The sequence below is a fragment of the Gossypium arboreum genome, chromosome 5 (genome assembly GCF_025698485.1).
Source record: "Gossypium arboreum isolate Shixiya-1 chromosome 5, ASM2569848v2, whole genome shotgun sequence".
In the NCBI taxonomy this organism is placed as follows: Eukaryota; Viridiplantae; Streptophyta; class Magnoliopsida; order Malvales; family Malvaceae; genus Gossypium; species Gossypium arboreum.
The window spans coordinates 43,981,759-44,002,002 of record NC_069074.1 but is presented as its reverse complement, the minus strand read 5'-3'; the positions used below and the strand labels follow the sequence as shown (position 1 = coordinate 44,002,002).

At 37.1% G+C, this 20,244-nt stretch overlaps 1 non-coding gene across 1 annotated transcript; it reads right to left on the bottom strand.

The window, feature by feature from the left end:
- Nucleotides 1-4,979: 4,979 nt before the first annotated feature.
- On the bottom strand, nucleotides 4,980-5,086 carry LOC128293552 (small nucleolar RNA R71). The gene has a single exon (XR_008283733.1). It is a non-coding gene; the product is annotated as a small nucleolar RNA R71 (small nucleolar RNA).
- Between the last annotated feature and the right edge of the window lie 15,158 nt (nucleotides 5,087-20,244).

Genomic DNA, 20,244 nt, shown 5'->3' with positions numbered 1-20,244 from the left:
TTGTTCAATAATGATGGAGGAGGCTAATTTAGATAAAGTGTTAGCCTTGGTATTTTCTATCTTGAACAATTGTCGGGCTTTATCCTTATTAAATTGAGCAAGCAGTTTGCTAACTATGGTATGGTATCTCTTTAAACTAGGCTCTTTTACTTTGTACTCTCCAATCATTTGCTCTACTACCAACTAAGAATCGGTTAATTATCATTTCCTTTGCTCCTAATTATCGAGCTAACTGTAGCCCAAAAATTAGTGCTTCATATTCTACCATGTTGTTGGACACTTCGAAGCCAAATTAGACTCCATATTGCCACTCATTCTCATTGAGGTCTATAAGAAGGACACAAGCTCCTAATCCTTACTTTGATGTTGAACTATCTATATACACTGCCCAGCGTTTTGACTTCACAGTTGGGCTATTTTGACTTCACGTCTTGTATAATCAAGAGAAAAAATTTTAGAGCCAAATGTATATTTAAAATGAAATATCGCAAGGAATAGTGTGTATTGTTAGATAAAATTTCAATAAGCAATATGATATTTTAGTATATCATGTTTGCAAGTAATGCTACCTCGAATTAGTATATCGCCTTCTATGAGGAATATTTAATTCTGAACTCTGCTAACTCGATTCCCCACTTTGTCATCCTCCATGAAGTGTCCACTATAGACAAGATGTCCTTACTTGGCTGATTTATCACGACTTCATAGGATGGGCCCAGAAATATGGTCTCAACTTGCAGGCTGGCATTACCAAAGTAAAAATGAGCTTATTTGTCTTTGAATATTTCTGCTCGACATTCTTTAATACCTTACTAACATAATAAATAGGAAATTGGAAAACTCTCTCTATTCTGATAAAGACCATTGCAATTGTTTCCTCAAATGTGGCCAAATAAAGAGAAAGAGTTTCCCTTATCTGTGGTGACATCAAAAGTGGGGGAGAAGTTAAGTACAATTTGAGTTGTTCAAAACTGCCCTGACATTCCTCTATCCAACTAAAAGAGGTCCTTAGTTCTTTGAAGAAAGGCAAACACCTATTTGTCATTTTAGGTATGAATCTATTTAGGGCTACCACTTTTCTTGTTAAGCATTGATTGACTGCCTTCGGACATACCAACGTCTAGAGTATAAATCTTGCACAAAAGATATAAAATACGATATCTGCAAGTATACAGGTTAGGTTGTAATATTGTTACAACGGAGTAGGTGAGTACTTTGAGGATCGTACCCAATGGAGGTGAGCACTAAATTATTTAAACCTAAGCATGAATAGATCTAATTACTACTTTAATTGGATTATATTATGAATAATAAAAAGAAAATTTTTGGTGATCTATACTAATAATAATAAAAGAAAACAAAGAAATAAATAAAACACGAGAAATCAAAGAGTAAAATATATTAAATCTGGTCATGGGTGATTAGCTCGCTTCGATAGTGATAATCAACTGTCACTTCAGGTTTTCTTGTTCAATCAACTAGTTAATATCCCAATAGGATCTTCCGATCTTTTATTAGAATAACGAGTTGACAAGAACTACTTACCTCTCGACCTTACAGTCCAAATCAGTTCAAGGTTAAGGTTTTCATGAATAGGTCATACCAAATTTGGGTTAATTCCCCTCTTAATGACTTCTTAGGGTTGTTAGGCCAAGGGTTAAGGTTCTTCCTTTCTTGAACAGTTGATCCACTAAGAGAACCCTACAAAATAGTTAATTAATCATACCTCCACTTACTAATCCCCTACAGGAGGATTACTTCCTTATAGATCTAATAAACAATATAAACTTGATAGAAAGAATAAACATGAAGAATAATTCAAGAGAATAAAGTTTAGAAGAAGCCTGATTTGTATCAGAATTTAAGTGTAGAATCCTCACAGAGTTTGATTGTGTTTCACAAATATGATTTCTCTTACAAAAGAAAATAACAAGAATTGAAATAAAGTATAAAATCTAAGAAGAGAAAAACTAAAGACTAAATCTAGGAAGAAAGTTATACAATATGAAAATTGTCTCTAACATTTGTTAAATGAGCCTAATTATAGACTTTAAAGTTGCCACTGTCCTTAATCCTAGGTCAGTTGTCGTGCTTAACATTTGATTGTGTTGACCAAAATGCCTTTAACTCATAATTATTTCCCGTATAGAGGTGATGTCGGGACACACCAGGTCCTATGTCGCGATATTGAGGGTCGTATGCTTATCTCCAGGGTATTTTTACGGGTATGTCGCGACATCCTCAGGTTGTGTCATGATACAGAAGGCAGTCTTAGAATTCTTCTATTCTGCTCCCTATGTTGCAACACAATTACTAGTATTGAGTTAGCACACCTTCTAGCGGGTCTCCTGCATGCTCATAAAGTATATTAGCTCACCCTTAGGCCTTATTCAACCCCTAAGGTCAATCAAAGACTTAAATTACACACTTTATTGAATTTAACTAAACTTTATGAAAATGTGATTAAAACTTAACTAAAATGCTTATGTTTAAGCTCCTAAAGTGTGAAAACTAGTTTAATCTACTACACTGAATTACGACAGATCAAACTCCCCCACATTTAAGTCTTTGCTTGTCCTCAAGCAAAACAAAAATAGTAAATGAAAAGACAACCTTTGAGCAAGTATGATACAAATGTTAGCTTTGGAGCATATGAGTAAGTATTTCATATTTACACATAATCTTGGCATGATATATAGCTGACCTACCACTTTTGATATCAAACACCTAAATTCAGTATATTACAAAGCATACAAGAATTAAGGGTCTCAAATGTATGAACCCATTAATAAATTATACAAGTAATTTGATTATCCTAGCAAAAGATAAAAAGTTACAAATGTAATTACTCAATATGATTTCAAATTGTGAATAAGTCTACCTAGATCATTGATAAACCGTAATTTATACATGTTTTTATCCCATGCTTAGCACAATTATGGATTGTTTCTCTATAGATTTGGTGAATTCAATGCTACTAGTTGTTTAATTTCATGTTTTATACTTAGGTGAGCATAGGAGAGTAAAAAGAGCGAGAAACGGGCCGAGAACGGAGAAAATAGACCCACATGGGAAATCAACATGGCCTGGGCTTCCTTACACGGGTGTGTTACACGGCCGTGTCCCTTTAGTAGGATCAAAGCACGACTTACACGGGTAGACTACACGCTCGTGCCTATTCAACAGCCTTGACCACGGGCCGGAGTAATCGCACACGGGCGTGTCACACGGGCATGTCCCTGCCGAGCCCAAAGTATAACCCTATTCGGAAAAGGCCAATTTTGAGGGCACTTAGGCATTCTAAAGCTTATTTAAACACCTGAGGAGGCACTTATGAAGGGGGACACAGAGTAGGAGGCAAGGAATTACTCAAAGGAAGCCGATTGGTCCATCTCAGAAGCCGGATTTATTATCAATACTGAGGATCTCCCTGTTTTGGGTTTTCTTTATGTTTTGTATTCGTTATTCTTCTAAGATGTTTTCTTCTATAATTATGAACTAAACCCCTAAATACCTAAGGGGAATGAAACCTAAGACGGATCTTGTTATTATTATCTGAATTGTGTGATAAATATTTAAATTGTTCTTAATTATGTGTTTTTAATTCTTGTATTAATATTCCTGGATATTGATTTGAGTTAATGCTCTTATTTAGAGGAGGAATAGACCCTATCTAAGAGTAAATTTGTCATAATTAAGCGGAGTTGATTGCACGCCTAGAGATAGGGTGATAAGATTTTTTCGGATTAGGGTGAAACCTAATTAGGGGATCCATAGATCGAGTAAATGCAACACTAGGTGCTAATTAGAAAGAGATTTCAATTAATCAACCTAGGGTTAGACGTTACTAGTCTCGAGAGAGACAATAATATAACTTAGGGATTTCTATGAATCAAGTCAAATGATTAAATCGTCTGATTCAGAGTCAAATAACAAGTGAAGTCTAGGTGGATTTTTTCTTGGGTATTGTCTTAATCAATCGAATTTTTCCCAAAAGCTTTTCCCCAATTTCTCTCTTTGCAGTCTTAGTTTAGTTAATTAATTTAGATAAACAAATCCCTTAATTTTTAGGCTAGATAATAATAAAAAAAAGCAATTACTAGTACTCTTGGTTCCTTTGGGTTCGACAATCCGGTCTTGCTTAAGCTATACTACTGTTCGATAGGTACACTTGCCTTCATCATGATAATAGTTAGTTTCAGGAACGCTTAATTATAAATTTTTAAAACCTATCGCGAATATCACGTATCAAGTTTTTGGCGTTGTTGCTGGGAAACTAGGATATTAATAACACTCGATTTTTATTACTTTAGCCATTTTACTTTTATTACAATTTAAATTTTTATTTTATTTTCTAATTTCTCATTTATTTTCTTCTGACAGGTTTTTTCTAGTTTATGACCAAAAGAAACCCGTCAGGACCACTACTTTTTGACTGTGAGACCGACTGCACAGTTTGAAAAACCCAAAGAGAAATAAGGCAAAGCCTAAGATACACAGAAGAAGAGCAAGAGGATGATACTTCAACCACTACCGAGGAGATGGCTAAAAACCAAGAAAATCCGCTACCTCCTGCGATTGCTGCTGATCCAGTAAATCAGAATCCTGTTCTACGTACTATGTATGATTATGCTAAACATAATTTAACAGGAACTGAGTCAAGTATAGTTAGACCTGCTATTGCTGCAAATAATTTTGAACGGAAACCTAACACAATTCAAATGATATAACAGTTTGTTCAGTTTGATGGTTTGCAGGATTAGGATCCAAACAATCACTTGACAAACTTTCTGGAGTTATGCGATACTTTTAAGATCAATGGCGTTTCTGATGATGCCATTTGCCTTCGGTTGTTTCCCTTTTCATTGAGGAATAAAGCTAAACAGTGGTTACACTCGTTACTATGAGGGTCAATCACTACTTGGGAACAAATGACCGAAAAGTTTTTACTTAAATATTTTCTGCCGGCTAAAATGGCTAAGTTGAGGAATGACATTTTTTCCTTTGTGCAGATGGATCTAAAAACACTCTATGATGCATGAGAGAGATACAAGGATCTTTTGAGAAGATACCCTTACCATGGGTTACCACTTTGGCTACAAGTTTAGACGTTTTACAACGGTGTGAACCACTTAACGAGGCAACTCATTGATGCAGCCGCAGGTGGAACATTGAATAACAAAACACCTGAGGCGGCTTACGAGTTTATTGAGGAGATGCACTGAATAACTATCAGTGGCAAGTTATGAGGACAAAGCCGACGAAAGCAGTCGGTGTTTTCAATCTCGATGCAGTTACTATGCTATCTAACCAAGTAGAGCTCTTAAATAGAAAGATTTATGGTTTGTGTGGTTCTACTCAGGTACATCCAGTTCGAATGGAGGAGGAGCATGCAAAAAATATCAACCCTTCAACCTTAGCATCGAGGAGGAACAAGTCCAATATATGGGTAACAATAACTCTAGACCCCAAAATAACCCGTATAGTAAAACTTATAATGTAGGTTGAAGGAACCATCCCAATTTCTCGTGGGGCGGTCAAGGAAATCAAAGGCCACAACATCCTCCAGGTTTCTAACAACCACCCTACCAACAAGAGAAAAAGCCGAACCTTGAGGAGATGCTAACAAAATTCATCTCAGTGTCAGAAACTCGTTTTCAGAATACTGAGACAACACTTAAAAATCAACAAGCATCGATCCAAGGGCTCGAAACTCAGATAGGTCAGCTCACTAAATTGATATCTGAACGACCACAAGGTAGCCTGTCGAGTAACACTGAATCTAACCCAAGGGAGCAAATCAATGCAATTACCATTCAAGATGAGAAAGGGTTAGTTGCACCTAAGAAAGAACAGAGGCAAGAAACTGTGGTAAGTAAAGATAAGGGTGATATGGACCACAATGACCAGAAACCAGTAAGTAAAGAGTACAAACCTCGTGTGCCATACCAAAATGCAACAAGGAAATACCGCGCAGAAGAACAATTTGGTAAATTCCTTAAATTATTAAAGAAGTTACATATTAACTTACCGTTTATTGAAGCTCTTTCGCAGATGCCAAACACAGTCAAATTCTTGAAGGAGCTTATTAACAAATAAGCGGAAGTTGGATGAGGCGTCGCATGTGGAACTAAATGTGGTTTTCTCAGCCATACTACAGAATAAGCTAACCAACAAATTAAAAGATCCAAGGAGTTTTACGATTCCTTGTTTAATTGGTAGCCTATATGTTAATAATGCTTTGGCTGATTTAGGGGCTAGTATCAATGTCATGCCTTACAAAATGTTTAAGCAACTAGGTCTTGGGAAACCCAAACAAACTAGGATGAATATTCAATTAGCCGATAAAACAATCAGATTTCCTAGGGGGATTATTGAATATGTACTCGTTAAAATTGACAAATTTATATTCCTAGTTGATTTTGTTGTTCTAGACATAGAAGAGGATAGCAACATTCCTTTAATTTTAGGGAGGCCCTTTTTAGCAACCACTAGAACAATAATTGATGTTGGCACAGGTGGACTCACACTTCGTGTGGGAAACGAAACAATCACCCTTCAAGCTCGTAATTCGAGTAACACAACAAAAATTGAAGATGGTTGTATAAATCATTCTACTAAAACTGACCGTATGGTGCAACCTACTTTTTAAGAAATAAGTTCAAAGAACCTACACAAGCCATGTTCAAGCAACAACAAAGGACTTATCTATAAAGAACGAAGGCTACAAATCGAGGAACTAGATGAATGGCAGACACAGAAATCGAGAACACTCGATAAATCGAAATCGAGCCAGGACGAGCTCAATACATCACCAAATCAACTTAAGGTTGGAGACAAAGTACTACTAGATGCAGCAGATCCTTGCATTACCACTTCTAAACCTAATGAAGAAATTCCTCTCACGATACTCAGTATTTTCCCATATGTTACAATCGAGGTAATTCACCCCAAATTCGGAACTTTTAAGGTAAACAATACTCGTCTTAAACCTTATATTGATAAAGTTGATAGTAGGGATGAGGAGTGTAAAATCCTCTAGCCACCATGATCACACACCAGAGAGGTAAGTCAAGCTTAAACTATAAATAAGCACTTCTCGGGAGGCAACCCGAGCATTAACAGTAATGATTTATTTAAATTCTAGTTTTTCACATCTAACCTACTAACTGAGTCTTGAAACATAGGGTTTTCTCATCCACACGGTCAGGCACACCATAGGAGAAGACACAGTCGTGCGAGACAGTCGTGCGAAAACAGGGCAAAAATTTTTCCCCAACACGGGATGCGATAAGTCACCATGGCCATGTGCTAAGGTCGTGGGCGAAATTGCCAAACCAACACGGGCGTGCGACACGCCCGTACCATTCACCTATGGTCTATACCATCAAACTAACACGGGTGTGGGCTATCATACACGGGCATGGGAGAAGTGAACGAAGCAAGACACGGCCGTGTCGCGTGCACCTACACGCCTAAGGAACACAGGCGTGGGGTGAATGTCAGACGTGCCTAAATTAAAAATCATAAAACACACGGGAAAAAATTAGGGCACACAGGCATGGCCCACTGCCGTGTGCCCCAAATTCTATATAAACCCTTCACTATTCATCATCTCCCTCCCCAAAAATCCCTAACCCTAGCTGTTGCAACTTTACACGCCCTACCTGCCACGCCCGTGCGCCGCCTATAACACTATTTCCGACAACCCAAGCTTCTCCCTTTTGCATTTGTTTACTCTTTTCTCTCTATTTTGTTTAAATATTTTTCCTATTTCATGTTTTCTTTTATCCATTTGATTATTTTAAGTGAACATTCATAGTAGAATACTAGAAATACTCATGCTTATTATTAAAGAATTTTGCCATTTTTCATATTACATGTACCCATCTTTCTTGTTTCCATGGATTTTATGCTTACCCATATGCATTCATACATTAGATATTCCCATTGTATTATTCTCATAGTCCTATTTTAATACCTTCATAAATTTGCTTTAGTTGTTTTAGTTTTGTTCTCTTCATCTAATACGCGAGTCTCATGAAATATTCCTATTTAGTTTTGTGTTTCCATGCTATTTTTGGGGCGTATTGGTTGAACTTCAACTTTTCAATGCAAGTATACAATGTCATCCTCACGTGGTAAGAAAATCGTTGTCCCCGCCTCGAAGAAAAGGAAAGGAGCAGTGTCATCCTTAGGTCCTACCGTTGAGATCCGTCACCCTTCCCTCGAGTTTCCTTTGGGACCCCAGGAGGAGGTATTTCAGACATTATGGGCCCGACCCCTAGGTGTGGGCTGCTGCATTGACTGGGCCGCAATTGAACAAATTCAATTGGCTGACGCGGTCTGAGCCCTCCTAATGACTGACCTGTGGGGGCTCATCTTTGAGATCGTCGAGCCGACGTATCTCGAGTTCACATTGGAACTTTGCTCGACATTCCATCTTCAGACCGTCATCTCCAACTTCGACGATCCTGGAACGGTCCAGTTCTGCCTTGGTGGTATAGTGCGCCAGTTGAGCATACTCGAGTTCAGAATTGCACTAGGACTGTACACGGAGGAGTTTATGGTCAACAATGAACTCGACAACCTCTACCACCATATCCACTACTCTCCCTCAAAGTGCTCGAGGGACTTCGTCCCTGCTTCGGCCACCTACGATCCTAGCGGCTCCAAGGCATTGGCTTTCCCTCCATCCTTGAGGTACCTATATGCCATCTTGGCTCACACTCTAACAGGGAGACGAGAGAGCACCGACATCGTCACCACCCACGATGCCTATTTCTTATGGAGCATGGCGAATGGGCACGTCCTCGACCTTGCTTACTTCATTGCCCTCGCCATCCACCATCAGACAGAGTGACATAGGAGAGAGGTCATCTCTATCAAGCCCTATGTGACTCGACTGGCTCGGTACTTCGGGCTCCTCAACACAGCAGCACAATCATCCTCCCTCACTCTCATCAGCCAGATGTCCCCACAGGGCATCTCGAGCATGCTAATTATGAGGATGATCGAGAAACGACGTGGCACCTACCCTCCTCAGTACCACCTTATCCAATCCACCGAGGAGGAGGACCTAGAGGACATTACTGATGATGTCCCTCCATGTCATGAGGACCCACCGTCTCAGCCACTACCCATCTATCGTCCAGTTTATCCGGTGGCTTCATATTCTGACATCTTTGAGCACCATACACGATTTGAACAGCAATGTTTTCAGTGCTTTGATCACATTGATGCAACTCTACATCAGATTTGTCAACACTTCCATATCTCATCGCCACCACCACCTCGCGAACCATCCAACGATGGTGGTGTTTAAAAACTTTTTATTTATTATCTTTATTTTCACTTTTATCTTTGTTTATCTTATTTAAGTACTTTTTATTTTCCTTTATTATTATTTTAATTTTAGTTTTTATAATGTTAATTGAATAATTTATAGTTTTGGCTATTTCATTACGAGTAATTATGCTTCCTTATATTTCCTAAAAAGTTCCTGATTCTATCACAGTTATAGAGAGCTCCAAAGCTCATCATCGTATAGGAACTAAAAATTCCACTGGCAAAGGTTCTCCACGACTGCCATGTCCTACTTGACCACGGCCATAGCTACCACCAGATATAATATTCTTTTAGCGCAGGACTTGTGGACTAATGAACCTCTACAACCACTGGAGTATCCTCTTCCACTCTCATCATTGTCTTGGCCGATTATTCTTCATAACTCTAAATCAAGGAGTTTATTCATCATTCAGGAAGTTTCGCTTCTCTCCCTATTTTATGATTATTTATCTATATTTTTTCAATATATCTAACTTTGTACATTGAGAGCAATGTACATCTTAAGTGTGGAGGGTCTTTCATATCACCATTACAAATCCCTAAATTTTGTCTTATTCTCGCGTGAATCACTCATATCACTATTAGAATGAATTTTAATTAATTTATGATTTTTATTAATATGTCTTGAATTAAAACAAAAGCATTTATGCATTGATTGTTTAAACTTTAAGGCATTAGGGAATCAAGCATGATAAGTTGATTTTTGAAGAATTATAAATTTTTATGTTGTTTCCCTAAGTTTAGGTATTATTGTGAGTTGAAATTCACAAGTTTAAACATCAAAAAGCCATAATTTTTATGAGATCTTGAGCCTTTAGAGCATATTTTATTTCTTTCATGCTCACTTTCATTATGAGTGCATTAGTTTTGATTTGTTATTCTAGAACTTGCTTAATTATGCATTTCAAGACCACACCATTTGATTTGATATGTCAAGATGATAAAGGCACTTAGGTTTAACCCACTCACTCCACAAAAGCCTACCTTCATAATTGACCCTTAGTGAACCCCTTTGAGCCTAACAAACCATTAATTAATTTACCCTCAATATTAACCCATAACCTCTTATTGTTGAAATCCCCTAATTTGATCCCTATTTGTTTCGAGATTTGATTTGAACTAATTGCTTAGCTATGTTTTGCTCTTCTATGTATTTGACTTGTTCTTAAAAAAAAAAACTTCAACACATATTAATAGTAATTCGTCATTTTTGAGCTTGAGTGTTAATTCCATATTCTGAGAAAAAGCTCACTTGTATTCAATTGATGACTGGTTATTTTTCTAGCTAGGTAATTTTTCAATTCAATCTCGATTCTAACCTTTTCTTTCAGCTTGTGACCACACCCCCTAACCAAAGCCACATTACAACCCTCTAAAAGACTTTTTGATTGATGTATCAGCTCAATTTATAGTGGTAGAGATTTGATTTTCAAGCAAGCCTATGACAATTGCTTTTCATATTGACTAATGAGTGCTTTAATTGATGTCCTTAAACACCTTGAGTGATTTGAGTGAATCTTTAGTGAGGATGTTAAACTCTGTGATATTTTGATCAAAGGTAATCACTTAGAGAAGAGGTGACACCTATGTTTTCATGATAAAATGCTCAGCTTGGAATGTTTGAAACTTTGATGTACTTTTAGTTTAATTTTCAATGTATGAATACTTATGGATTATTTTTAGATATTATTGATAGGGATTATAAATTGAGAAGAATTTATTTTGATTGTGAGTTGAGGATTTTGCTTAAGGACAAGCAAACGCTTAAGTGTGGGGGTATTTGACAAACCGTAATTTATACATGTTTTTATCCCATGCTTAGCACATTTATGGATGGTTTCTCCTTAGATTTGTTGAATTCAATGCTCCTAATTCTTTAATTTCATGTTTTATACTTAGGTGAACATAGGAGAGTAAAAAAAGCGAGAAACGGGCCGAAAACGGAGAAAATGGACCCACATGGGAAATCAACACGGCTTGGACTTCCTCACACGGGCGTGTAACACGGTCGTGTCCCTTTGGCAGGATTGAAGCACGACTTACATGGGGAGACTACACGCCCATGCCTATTCAACAGCCTTGACCACGGGCTGGAGTAATCGTACACGGGCGTGTCCCTGTCGAGCCCAAGTATAACACTATTTAGAAAAGTCCAATTTTCAAGGCTCTTAGGCATTCTAAAGCCTATTTAAACACCTGAGGAGGCACTTAGGAAGGGGGACGCAGAGTAAGAGGCAAGGAATTACTCAAAGGAAGCCGATTGGTCGATCTCAAAAGCCGAATTCATTATCAGGACTGAAGATCTCCCTTCAATTTCCATTCAGGGGTTTTGGGTTTTCTTTATGTTTTGTATTCGTTATTCTTTTGAGATATTTTCTTCTATAATTATGAACTAAACCCCCTAAATACCTAAGGGGAATGAAACCTAAGACGGATCTTGTTATTATTATCTGAATTGTGTGATAAATATTTGAATTGTTCTTAATTATGTGTTCTTAATTCTTGTTTTAATATTCCTGGATATTAATTCGAGTTACTGCTCTTATTCAGAGGAGGAATAGACCCTATCTAAGAGTAAATTTGTCATAATTAAGCGGAGTTGATTGCATGCCTAGAGATAGGGTGATAAGATTTTGCCAGATTAGGGTGAAACCTAATAAGGGGATCCATTGGTCGAGTTAATGCAACACTAGGTGTTAATTAGAAAGAGATTTCAATTAATCAACCTAGGGTTAGACGTTAATAGTCTAGAGAGAGATAATAATATAACTTAGGGATTTCTACGGATCAAGTCAAATGAATAAATCGTCTAATTCAGAGTCAAATAACAAGTGAAATCTAGGTGGAATTTTCCTTGGGTATTGTCTTAATCAATCGAATTTTTCCCAAAAGCTTTTGCCCAATTTCTCTCTGTGCACTCTTAGTTTAGTTAATTAATTTAGATAAACAAATCCCTTAATTTTTAGGCTAGATAATAAAAAGAAAGCAATACTAGTACTCTTGGTTCCTTTGGGGTCGACAATCCGGTCTTGCTTAAGCTATACTACTGTTCGATAGGTACACTTGCCTTCATTGTGATAATAGTTAGTTTCAAAAACACTTAATTATAAATTTTTAAAACCTATCGCGAATATCACGTATCAATCATATAAGACTTTTTGGTTTGTAATGTTCAAAGGCTTAAGACATGTATAGATTTCAAGAACAGTAAGCAACAATAATTTCAAGCACGAGAATAGTTTGGCACATCATACTGTCCCCTATTCTCCCTTTTAGTGACCCCTTCCCGCTCACCCCCTTATTTCTCCTTCTCTCACTTTCTTTTTATCTCCTAATAGGAAATCTCAGCATCATATAGTAACTACGGCTAGCTCATGAGTTTTTGTGCAATAATGACCAATTTTTTCTATAGTTGTGACATTGTCACTTTTTCTTTCTTTTTTACGGTACCTCATTCACAATTGCTTTTACTTTTTTCGTAGTTTATCTACTCGTTAAATTTTCTTTAACTTTTTCTTTTTCCACTTTTAAGCTAACCTATAATCACTATACTTACTAATATTTCCTATCGCTATGTGTAACACCCCAAAGCCGGCCCAGACGTTATGGCCAAATCTGATATGCCACATTGAAGTTAAAAACCCATGTTTCATTTTAGTGCTTTAAAAACTGACTTTTGTTAAGATAACAAAGTGAATGGGAGTGGGCACCGGTAGGAATCTGTAATGAAGAGGTGAGCCATGAAGGTCGCTAAGTACCAAGCTCTTCTAATGGATCCAATCCTAGACATGCCCACAACCATTGCCACACTTAGTTAAATCGAGTTGTAATTTATTTAAGTTGAAATCTTTGATAAATCGGATAATCGTGGCATGGTGTTATTTTGAAAACAATTATCATTTTGAAAACATGTCCTAAGTCTAGCCCATTTATTAACAAAGCAGTTAAAGTTATTAAAAATAAAATAATCCCGGAAAAATAATTAAAATGGCCTTATTACAACCCAAAACCAAACAATAATATTAATAAGATAAAACTTATAAAGAAATAAATCGGCTACTTATTGTAATTAAAAGAAAGCGAAGCGATGAGTGTGGCCATCTCCGAGTCCTCGCAGCTCCAAACCATCTAAGCTTAGGGATTACCCGCACGTTAGAAGCGGGTGAGTTTACGAAAACTCGGTGTGTAATCCCAATAACAAACAAACAGTGAAAACACATGTCAAGACAATCTGGTCAAAGCCCTATTTAGTCTTGACATATCTTTGGGCAAGCCTTTTGTTTAATGGTTCTTTGGTCAAGCCTTTTCATAAATCATATCATCGGGCGAAGCCTTTTCATAAATCATTTCACTGGCCCGAAGCCTTACTGAACGGTATGGCCCATAGGCCCATTTCAATATCACATGTAATGTCAATGGATGTATGCAAGCCCATTTCAATATCATATGAAATACCAATGAATGTATGCAAGCCCATTTGGGGAGACTACTCGACCCACCATCCGCTACTCTCCACCCATACCAACCAACACACTATGTGGGGAACGATTCAACCTACCCAACCAACACACCACTGGCAGCATAGCTGCTTTATCATATATCTGAAGGCCTAGCCTCTTTTAATAACTGGGGCAAAGCCCTTTTCAATAAATTGGGGCATAAGCCCTTTTCGGTAAACTAGGGCATAAGCCCTTTTCAATAAACTGGGGCATAAGCCCTTTTGCACTTCCTCCATCCATATAAAAACCCAACCCAATGCAACATGTCATGTATGCAAAATGCCATGCCCATATTTGAATTAAACAATCACAATCAAGTCATTCATATCACTAACATATATTCACAATCAAATCCGTCAACCACACAGTCCAAGTCAGTCACTTGCCCACAAGGGCAAAACAGTCAATTTTCACATTATAAGGGTATTTTCGTAATTTTACCAAATATCAGGGTTTTCAATGTTCATTACAATTATCAATATTTCCGAGTGTTTAAACAATAATCTTTAACCCACTTTATCAAATTCGGGCTTTGGGGCCCAAAACCCCTAATGGGCCCTACAAATACTAATTTAGCCTACTTAACCCAAATTTTACAACAATACTAACCGTGTTAACGTGCAACTTTTCCAAATTCCATTTTCTATCAATTCTACCCAAATGGGTCTGAAAGCCCATTGGGCCCAATTTTAGCCCATTGAGGCCCAACTTACCATCGTGCACAAAATTGAGTTCTTACCTGTTCCATCGATCCAAACACCGATCTTATCGTATTTATCGCATTTATACCCAAACGCAACATTACAAGTTCTCGAAATACCGGTATTTTAGCATTTCGGCTTCTCAGTAAATATTAATCTAAGCTATTACGAGGGTTAGTACACACCTATTACGGGTTGAAGTTGAAACGTTTCCAAAATCAATCGCCTACGATAACCACCACCTGTCACTCAAACTTAACTAATCCAATATCAATATATGTAAATCCTAAGCACATCAGTCATACGGAACATAAGGGCATATTCGTCATTTTACCCTACAGGGGTATTACGGTCACTTTACCCTACAGGGGCTTTACGGTCACTTTACCCTACAGGGGCTTTACGGTCTTTTTACCTAATAGAGGTATTTTAGTCATTTCATCCTACAAGGGTGTTTTGGTAAATCTACAAACCAAGGGTATTTTAGTAATTTTGTAAACCAATGGTATTTCTATAATTTTTAGGAAGTCAAGGGTATTTCTGTAACTTTGTAAATCAGGGATATTTTGGTAATTTTACAAATTGAGGGTATTTTGATAATTTCACAAACCAGTGGTATTTTGGTAATTTTACAAACTAGGGGTATTTTTGTAATTTTACAAACCAAGGGTATTTTAGTAATTTTGTAAATTGAGGGTAAAATAGTAATTCTGTAAATCAAGGGTAAAATAGTAATTCTGTAAATTGAGGGTAAAACGGTAATTCTGTAAATCGAGGGTAAAACGGTAATTCTATAAGTCGAGGGTAAAACGGTAATTATGTAAATTGGGGGTAAAATTGTAATTATGTAAATTGGGGGTAAAATGGTAATTCTGTAAATCGGGGGTACTTTGGTAATTTTACAAGTTGAAGGTATTTCAGTAATTTTACAAATCGAGGGTATTTCAATATTTTTACAAACTAAGGGTATTTTGGTAATTTTAGTAAACTAAAGTATTCTAAACAGGGATAACAATACGAATGGGCCTAAAGCCTATTCTCGGCCCAAATGGGCCCACACGCTCGTGTGGCCCTTTTAGCCCAAATCTAGCCACAAATATGAGATTCACCTAGCCTAGTCTAATATTTACTACACAATCAAACAACTTATCCAATTGGGCCCGTAAGCCCATTGGGCCCACATGACCCCTTTCGGCCCATCGCGGCCCGAAGTAGCCATCCTATAGCTAGAGTAGCGAGAAAATACACACCTGATAGGAGACTGGAGTTAATCCACGCTCCGAGCACTCTTAATGACGCCCAACCCAAACGAGCACGCCATACAATGAAAGGGATCACCAAGAAAGGTACCTTTACTCTCCTCATGGTTCCCTCTATTTAAAGCCAGCTTTGTATCCACTCTTATGTTAGCTTCCCGATGTGGGATCCTCCAACATCAGAGTTTAAATTCAACACCAACTCTTGCCGCCCCCTGTTAGCAAAATAAATGCTCCTTGCTTGCCATGGGATTGAACCCATGCCTCCCTCGGATGCTCCACACGCTTCTTGCCACTAAGCCACAAGGCTTTTTGTGTCATATTTTATCCCCAATTAATTATAAGGTCTAAAGGCCAAAGTCCAGGTTCCTTTAAAAAAAACAAAATAAATTGCAAGAACCAAGACTTGAACCCAGGCTCCCATACAACCTTAATCACGACACAACCACTAGACTACATGCTTCCTTGTGTCATTTATTTACCACAATAATTTAAAAGTCCCTCATCCAAGCATCCAGGTTTTTTTCACTTAATACCAAAATTTTTGCTAAAGCCCAAGTTTGAACCCAATATTTCTCCAACACTTCTCAAAGCCATTAACCACTAAAGCAAACATTTAATTGTTTCATTTCATTGCACAATTAAATACCCATATACAACCTCCTTACGGACCCCCACTCAAGGCCCAATACTTCTAGGCCCAAATTCGGGGTGTTACAATTCTACCCCATTAAAGAAACTTCGTCCTCGAAATTTTCCACTCTCAGACTACACCACCACATTTCCGCTGCGCACTCTGATACTAATAATACTAACATACACCCAAAACATTTATCCATCGGAGCAGATAGATTTCACATGCAAACAATTTCTACATTTCCAGAACACACACCAAATAAATACTAAATCTAAATTCAAGCGTTACAGTTTACTCTTAACTAGAGAGTTTCAGTATAGTGCTATTATCTATAGTGGTTTCTTAATATAGCATTTCAATCTATAACAGTAAACAGAGTTAGAGAACTTACATATTTGGTGCCAGAGACTCGGTGTGCCACACCTCTAGTAACATCTTTTCAGAAACAAGTCAAGTTTCGTTGAGAGATTTCAAAACAAAATTTTAGAAAAACCCTTTTCAAACCCCAATTTTGGAAAAAGAAAAACAACAATAATTTTCTGCTAGCCATACCACAGTCGAGTTTTGCAACCTGGCTCTGATACCATTAAATGTAACACCCCAAACCTGGCCCAGACGTTATGGCCGAATCTGATGTGCCACATTGAAGTTAAAAACCCATGTTTCGTTTTAGTGCTTTAAAAACCGACTTTTGTTAAGCTAACAAAGTGAATGGGAGCTGGGCACCAGGTAGGAATCTGTAACAGAGGAGGTGAGCCATGAAGGCTGCTTAAGTACCAAGCTCTTCTAATGGATCCAATCCTAGACATGCCTACAACCATTGCCACACTTGGTTAAATCGAGTTGTAATTTATTTAAGCTGAAATCTTTGATAAATCGGATAATCGTGGTGTGGTGTTATTTTGAAAACAATTATCATTTTGAAAACACGTCCTAAGTCTAGCCCATTTATTAACAAAGCATTAAAGTTATTAAAATAAAATAATCCCAGAAAAATAATTAAAATGGCCTTATTACAACCCAAAACCAAACAATAATATTAATAAGATAAAACTTATAAAGAAATAAATCGGCTACTTATTGCAATTAAAAGAAACAGAAATAGTAGTGTGGCCATCTCCGAGTCCTCGCAGCTCCAAACCATCTAAGCTTAGGGATTACACGCAGTTAGAAGCGGGTGAGTTTACGAAAACTCGGTGTGTAATCCCAATAACAAACAAACAGTGAAAACACAAGATGTCAGTACAATCTGGTCAAAGCCCTATTTAGTCTTGACATATCTTTGGGCGAAGCCTTTCGTTTAAGATTCTTGGGCAAGCCTTTTCATAAATCATTTCACTAGGCCGAAGCCTTTACTGTAAACTGTATGGCCCATAGGCCCATTTCAATATCACATGTAATGTCAATGGATGTATGCAAGCCCATTTCAATATCATATGAAATACCAATGAATGTATGCAAGCCCATTTGGGGAGACTACTCGACCCACCATCCGCTACTCTCCACCGTACCAACCAACACACCATGTGGGAATGATTCAACCCACCCAACCAACACACCACCGGCAGCATAAGCGCTTTATCATATATCTGGAGGCCTAGCCTCTTTTAATAATCAGGGCAAAGCCCTTTTGATGGCCCAGGGCAAAGCCCTTTTCAATAAACTGGGGCATAAGCCTTTTTTGGTAAACTGGGGCATAAGCCCTTGATATTAAATGAGATGTAAGTTTATATGTAAGTAATACATCAATTTTACTTGTATTTTGATATTTTATAATAATATTGGAAATATGTTTGTGGATAATTACTTGATTGGTGAAATTATTGGAAAAGAGAGAAATCCGGTTGAACCTTGGAAAGATTGGATGATCTGAGATAGTATGTAGCTAGGTCACATGTATGGTGCTTTGAGTGCACATCATGTGTACAAGAGAGCTACAAGACATTATGATGTAGCTAGGTCGCATGGGTGATACTATGTGTACACCATGTAGACAAGATAGCTACGGGATATATGTTGCTAGGTCGCATGTGTGGTTCCAGGTGAAGGACACCATGTAGACAAGAGAGCTACGAGATAAACTGGCTAGGTCACATGGGTGGTACTGAGTGTTCACCATGTGTACAAGAGAGCCGAACTATATGATGGGTGGAGCTATGTGCTGAAACCACCAAGTATCGAGGATTGATCCGAAGTGTTCAACGGGAGACTCTCTATGTATTTCTTTGTGAGTTTTGTGATGAATAAGTGCAGGAACTTGATTATGTGAATGATGTGTTCATTAAGTGACCAGGATGTGGTGAGGTTATAAACAAGTAAGTTATACATGAGGATGATTTTATGATGACCTTGTAATCATGGGCCTATACTTGTGATGTATGAAATGTAGTGAAAATGATTTGTGATATGTATGTTAAAATGAGGTTAATACAAAGAAAGTGTGAAAGAGTGAATTAGCAATATAACTGTTTTGGACAGTAACAGTGACATGAATTTTAAAAATCACCAAAAATAGTAGAAATTGAATCAGAGACTGAATAAGATATCAAATTAAAACTTAATGAGTCTATTTTCATATACAAGAAACAAAGCAAGAAAAGGAGTTCTATATTTGGAGATATTTATGTTTTTGTGAGACTGGTTCAGAATGATTACGTGATCCCCTGTTCTGAATTTGGAAAATCACAAAATTTTGGATAAAAATAATTAGAGGCTTAAACTTATATTTTTAATATCCCTAATAATTCTATTTTCAAGATAAATCAACAAGAACATTATCCGAATTCTGTACTATGAGATAATTAAATTTTAGTGAAGAGAGGTCAGAACTGTCAGAAAGTGAAACAGGGGAAAATTTAATGAATAAACTGTACTAATTGGCTAAACCAAAAATTATGAAAATTTTATGGTGGAAATATATGTGAGTCTAGTTTCAGGGGAAATTTACGGATCTTAATTTGGAGCTCTGTAGCTCGAATTATAAATAAGTAAGTGACAATGACTTGTGAGCATTTATTAGTAAATTGTGAAATTGTACTTACAAGAATGCTATATACATTAAGGATGTGGAATGGAGAGGAGGAGGGGGAAAATAAATATATGTGGAATACATGGAAACTATGGTATATGAAATATTGATATAATGAAATAAATGATATGTGTTTATAAGAAAATAGAAAGAGAATGATATGTATCATGACATGTATATATATATATGACTAGTCTCAATGTAATGCTTGTTGGGTATGGAGTTGAATTGAAATGTTTTAGGCAAACATGTTATTATGCACATCTGAATTGTGGTATTTTATAAAGATATGATCTAGCTTTAAATATGAATGCTTGATGATTAAGCTGAAGATATTTGGTAAGATGATAATCTTGGTATAAATGTATAAGTGTGTAAGAGATTAAGGTTGACCAAAGCTTGGAAAATTGCCTAGTTATATTCCACACAGGCAGAGACACGACCATGTGTCTCAGCAGTGTATGGAACACGACTTTGGGACACGGGCGTGTGGAACCTTAAAGCATCAAATTTTCAAGATTTTTGTAAGTTCTTGGTTTAGTCCCGAACCCTTTCTAAAGTATATTTTGGGCTCTGTAGAGTCAAATAAGGGACTATGTGTAAGTGAATGAACGTTTCGAAATATGAATGAAATTTTATGGCCTGTCTTTTAGTTTAATGTTTGTATGTTTGTCCGGTAAAATATGAATGAAATTTTATGGCCTGTCTTTTAGTTTAATGTTTGTATGTTTGTCTGGTAACGCCTCGTACCTTATCCCGGCCTCAGGTACGGGTA